At 40.6% G+C, this 6000-nt stretch overlaps 1 pseudogene; it reads left to right on the top strand.

Moving 5' to 3' along the window:
• Positions 1-4669: 4669 nt before the first annotated feature.
• LOC129655887 (T-cell surface glycoprotein CD1a-like) overlaps positions 4670-6000 on the top strand; it is a 42228-nt pseudogene continuing 40897 nt past the window's right edge.

Genomic DNA, 6000 nt, shown 5'->3' with positions numbered 1-6000 from the left:
TCCTGGTGTTTGGAAACTTCTCTCTTTTTAAGACTTCCTTCCCGGGATGGAACTCCGTCCCTCCCTCTTTTGTCTCTCTTTTTGTCTTTTGTATTTTTTCCTACCTCCTTTCGAAGACTTGGGTTGCTTTTCTGGGTGCCTGATGCCCTTTGCCGGCATTCAGAAGTTGTTTTGTGGAATTTACTCGGCATTTAAATGTTCTTTTAATGAATTTGTGGGGGAGAAAGTGTTCTCCCCGTCCTACTCCTCCGCCATCTTAGCTCCTCCCAGGGACCTCATATTTAAAAAGCAGGGGAAAAAATGCCTTTCCTGGTTCTCTTGCAGGCTTGCAGGCTTTGGTATTTCCTTTGTTCTCTTGTATCAGTGGAAAGTTCCTTTGTGAGATTCTTAAAGAAGATTTATGGTCACACTGTTGCCTTTCTTGCATCAGTGGAAAGTTCCTACTACTCCTTGCTTGCTCACCTGCTTGGAAGAGGAAGTAGGGGCATTATCTTAATCTGGCTCTGTCTTATTCTTAAGGGACTTGGGCCTTCTAAGTGTTCCCACATTGCTCTCAGCATGATGTAATCTCTAATAGGTGAGGACAGGCTCTTTCAGCGTCCCTTCTCCACTTTTCTCTTTCCTCCAGCTGCTGTGTGTCTTCACCCGTGTTCTGAAGACAATAGAACTTTCTTCCCTTCCCCCTCCCATCCTCCCTCCTTCTCCGAGGTATGGGAGTTAGTGGGGCAAGATCTGGTTGGGACTTCCTGCCTTTCTCAGGTCTCAGGCTTGTACTGTGAGGAAGGATTTCTCTGGTCTACATACTTGATTCCAGTCTTTCAGGAGCCCTTGGTGAGGTACATGGAAAAACGTGAATTTCCGTTGTCTGTGGATCCTAAGGGTTTTATATATTCACACCAGCCTTTAGGAATTTATTAACAGTTTTAGCTGAATTATTCTTACTGTCTCGTGCAGCATCTGGCATCTGTCCCAAATAAACAAGGATTTGCTTTTCTTATTTCCTTGGAGGAATATGTCTTTCCTTAGGTTTTGGGTTAATTGGTGGTCCTGATACTTCAGTATTGTGATGGTTTCAAGACAAGTTGTGATTTTGCTTATCCAGCTTTTAAAAATTACAAGTATTCAAGTGAAGCTCTTTCTGGCTTTCTATTTTCTAATCTTAATTTTCCCAAAAGTTTTCTTCTTTGAATTATCTCAAGATAATTTCTGATTAGTTATATACCAAGAAATAAGAAAATAAATAGCCTAAATGCATCTATCCAGGTGATAAGTAGCATAAACAAATATTTGCTGCTGCTGCTGAATGGCAACCCACTCCAGTATTCTTGCCTGGAGAATCCCAAGGGCAGGAGAGCCTGGTGGGCTGATGTCTATGGGGTCACACAGAGTTGGACACGACTGAAGTGACTTAGCAGCAGCAGCACGTGTCCGACTCTGTGAGACCCCATAGACGGCGGCCCACCAGGCTCCCCCATCCCTGGGATTCTCCAGGCAAGAACACTGGAGTGGGTTGCCATTTCCTTCTCCAATGCATGAAAGTGAAAATGAAAGTGAAGTCGCTCAGTCGTGTCCGACTCTTAGCGACCCCATGGACTGCAGCCTACCAGGCTCCTCTATCCATGGGATTTTCCAGGCAAGAGTACTGGAGTGGGATGCCATTGCCTTCTCCAAAAAAAATATTTAAGAGACTTTAAATAGTTATAAACACCATGAATGAGGGAGATCAGCATTTCAAGCAGAGAGCAGCATATGATAAAGCAAGCATGGAACATTCAGGGAAGACCAATAAGAAGAGAATCTTGTATAAATAACTCCAGAATATTCTATTCACTTTACTTCCCACATATTATTACTAGTTTCTTATTATGTGTTGACCTAAAACAAATAGATGACCAGATGTATCCCCAGACAAGATGGGTTTATTCAGGAAGAACAAAGCATTGCAATTTGGCATCTGCAATCATGGTGAGCCATGTGAAATCCTGAGAACCCCCACTTTGGGTTTCCTGACTTTATTTAATTAATTTATTTAATTGTTTATTAATTTTTACATCATTAATAAGAGATTTACAGCAGCAGGATCCTTTGTGTAAACATCATACTTATTAGCATGTACTTCAGTTCAAAAAAAAAAAAAAAACCCTAAAGTTTCTCATTTCATCAAGTAAGGTTTTTTGCTGTTGTTCAGTTGCTAAGTCGGATCTGACTTTGGGACCAATGGGCTACAGTACACCAGGCTTCCTGTCCTTCACTATTTCCCAGAGTTTGCTCAAACTCATGACTATCTCATCCTCTGTCACCCTTTCTCCTTTTGCCTTCAATCTTTCCCAGCATCAGGGTCTTTTCCAGTGAATCAGCCCTTTGCATCAGGTGGCCAAAGTCTTGGAGCTTCAACTTCAGCATCAGTCCATCAAATGAATATTCAGGGTTGATTTCCTTTAGGATTGACTGGTTTTGATCTCCTTGCTTTCCAAAGGACTCTCAGGAGTCTTTTCTAGCACCACAATTTGAAAGCACCAGTTCTTTGGTGCTCAACCTTCTGTATGGTCCAACTCTCACACCTATACATGATTACTGGAAAATCCATAGCTTTGACTCTACGGAGCTTGGTCAGCAAAGTGATGTCTTTGTTTTTTAATATGCTGTCTAGGTTTGTTTTAACTTTCCTTTCAAGGAGCAAGCATCTTTTAATTTCATGGCTGCATTCACCATCCACAGTGATTTTGGAGCCCAAGAAAGTAAAATCTGTCACTGCTTCTACTTTTTCTTCTTCTATTTGCCGTGAAGTGATGGGCCCAGATGCCATGATTTTAGTTCTTGAATGTTGAGTTGTAAGCCAGCTTTTTCACTCTCCTCTTTCACCTTCCTCAAAAGGCTCTTTAGTTCCTCTTCAGTTTCTGACATTAGGGTGGTGACATCTGCATATCTGAGGTTGTTGATATTTCTCCCAGAAATCTTGATTCCAGCTTGTCATTCATTTAGCCTGACATTTTGCATGAGGTACTCTGCATATAAGTTAAATAAACTGGGTGACAATATACAGCCTATGGTACTCCTTTCCTAATTTTGAACCAGTCAGCTGTTCCATGTAAGGTTCTCACTGTTGACCCACATATAAGTGGACCTTAAGAAGCATTACTACAAAGCTAGTAGTGGAGGTGATGGAATTCCAGCTGAGTTATTAACTAAAAGAGGATGCTGTTAAAGTGCTGCACTCAATATGTCAGTAAATTTGAAAAACTCAACAGTGGCCACAGGTCTGGAAAGAATGTTTTCATTAGTTGAAAGGATGTTCAAACCTTGATTCAATATCTAACTTAATTGCAGTTTTGGCCTTCATCAGAAATGTAATCATAATCAACCATTTTGTAATTTTGAATTGGCACCGATGAGATAATCTTCCAGGTAGGCCCTCTCCACCTTCCAGAGGAAGAAGAGGCAATGTACATGATAAAATTCTTGCCATTCCCTTTCCCTCAAAAATATGTCCTGGCTTAAAATAACCTTTTCTTTTCTTTTGAAAATTGCTCCTCTGCACCACCTTTCTTCCTATAAAAACCCTCCATTTTAAACTGTTCCTCTGTATACCCTTCCATCTGCTAGAAAGAATGCTGCCCAATTCATGAATCATCGAATAAAGTCCATTAGATTTTCAAATTTATTCAGTGAAAACAATTTTTTAAACAGGCTATAGTTCAAATACCTCAAGGCAATCTCTGAAGACAAGATTCTGTTGGGTAAACAAAAGAGTTAAGGGCCACCATTTTGGCAAATGTTTCAAGGACTTTGTTGTTGTTTGTTTAGAGTTTATACTTTATAATAAGTCTCAGCACACCAAGATTTACAATTCTTGTTTTAGATGTTTTTTCTCCCAAGGAATTTAAAACGTCCTTGAATAAAGTGATTGTATTTTCAGCCACTACATAACACAATTCACAGGTGTAATAGACGTTTGGTTTAGGCAGAGGCTAACTGATTCTTTGGTGAGTGAATATATGTCCATATAGGTCAAATAGAGGAGGTTTTTCTTTACATGTTTCAATATTTCTGTGGTCTTTGTGATGGCTACTGGCTATTCCCTAAGAATAATGAAGAATATGTATCAGTTTATACTGTTTCTCAGAGAACTCATAGGGGATTCTGAAAAAGCTAATAAAGGAACCAAGACAAGTCAGAGATATGAATGAGGTGGGGTGAAGGTGAGAAAGAGGAAGAGAATATTTGAGGAAATATTCAGAAAAGCAAGCGAAAGACTAACTGACGGAAAAGAGCAGGGGCATGAGAGTATTAGATTTGATGCTAAGAAGATGTTTAGTTTCATTCTTTTATTGTATGAATGAGAAAAGAGGCCTTACAAATACATTGACTTTCTAACAAGATTTGGTCCATAGCAGTTAAATTATAGAAAGGTGAGCAGAATGGATGTTGGTGACAAGGAGAGAAACTGGAATCCAGAGAGGAGTATCAGAACTGGAAGGGAAATGAATATCTGAGTATGTGGTCCAGGGCTTAGGGAAGGAGCAAGCTTTCTTTTTTCAGTCAGGGAGTAAAGGAAAGGTTTGCCTGTTGGCAGGAAGAGGAAGTCAGAACAGAGGTGTTTTGGGGTAGGTTTGTTTAGAACAGAAATCAAAGACCTACTTTTCTGTGAGAAAGGACATCTGCAAATGAGATGCTGTTTCTGCAACTTTCATTGTTCCTTACTCTCCTCCCAGGTGGTGACAATGAAGAGGGTAAGAGCTCTTATCCAGGAAGATGTGTGTGTGTGTGTGTGTGTGTGTGTGTGTGTGTGTGTGTGTGCGCACGCACACGTGCACACATGCGTGCATGCATGTGTGCCTGTGTAATGGTTTCCCCAAGCTGGAGATTGAGAGTTATCAGCCCAGTTCCATTCTAAGTATCCCTGACTCCAGGTCTCTGTGCTCTCTTGAAGGCTGCGTATAACTAACTCTTGGAACCCTGGGGCAGCCAAATGTCCACTGAGATATCGATGGCTTGCCTTTTCTATTATATACCAAGTTTCCCCTCTTTGGTACCTTTCTTTCTCCATTCTCTCTCCTTCCCAATGTCCCTTCTCATTCTCTTTGTTCTTTTCCCACAGGCTTCCAGGAGCCAATCTCCTTCTAATACATTTGGATTTTATGATTTTACCACCATCCCTGGGTACAAAGTCTGGGCTCAGCTTAGTTGGGTGACTTGCAGACTCATGGCTGGAAAAGCAGCTCTCACACAGTCATTTACCTTTGGCCTTGGTCCAAGGGCCACTTCAACAATGAGTTAATAGAACTGCAAAGTGTGTCTCACAGGAGATTCACTATAGTTTTGCAGGTATTTTACAACAGTGCCAATAAATGGCAACTTGAATGTAAGTTCAGTTCCCTCAATGGGGATTGGGGGTACAGTGCGAGGTGTGTGTGTGTATCTCTGAGTTTCTTATTTCTCTAATATACATCCTCCAATCAATTTCCACTCAATTCTGAATCTTACCTCTCCCTACCATGGAAGAGCAGTTGGGCAAGGGATGTAATCCAGATCCTGTCTTCCCATAATGTTCAAGGCTTCTGCTACTTACTTATACATTTCCCTCTCATTGGCTTGTGATTTATTATATTCCAACAGTGGTTACCTGTGACAGCCCCTTTCACTCGACTCTGACTAGATATCTTCAGTTTCCTCACTCTATGATGGACTCCTTAAAGTGTGACTTTCCTCCCCATTCAATCTCTTCAGCCATCTCTTTTTACACACTCAATATAACCTATTGCATTCCACTCACTCTTGATTATTATACTCCCCATTGTCTCACACTAAGTCCTTCCTTATTATATTGTTATCTATTATCCACATTCTTTATATTGCCTTCTTCAAACACTTCTCCTCATGCCATTCATCTCTTTCTCAATTTCTAACTACCACCAATTTCCTTTTCTTTGAACTTTTCTCAAGCCAATCTTGCTTCATTTCCTCAAATCTTCTAAACTTCTTATTTTTGCTTCCATCATC

Source organism: Bubalus kerabau, chromosome 6, assembly GCF_029407905.1.
Source record: "Bubalus kerabau isolate K-KA32 ecotype Philippines breed swamp buffalo chromosome 6, PCC_UOA_SB_1v2, whole genome shotgun sequence".
Taxonomy (NCBI): Eukaryota; Metazoa; Chordata; class Mammalia; order Artiodactyla; family Bovidae; genus Bubalus; species Bubalus kerabau.
Note: the sequence above shows the minus strand (reverse complement) of the source record. Positions and strands in the feature narration are given on the sequence as shown.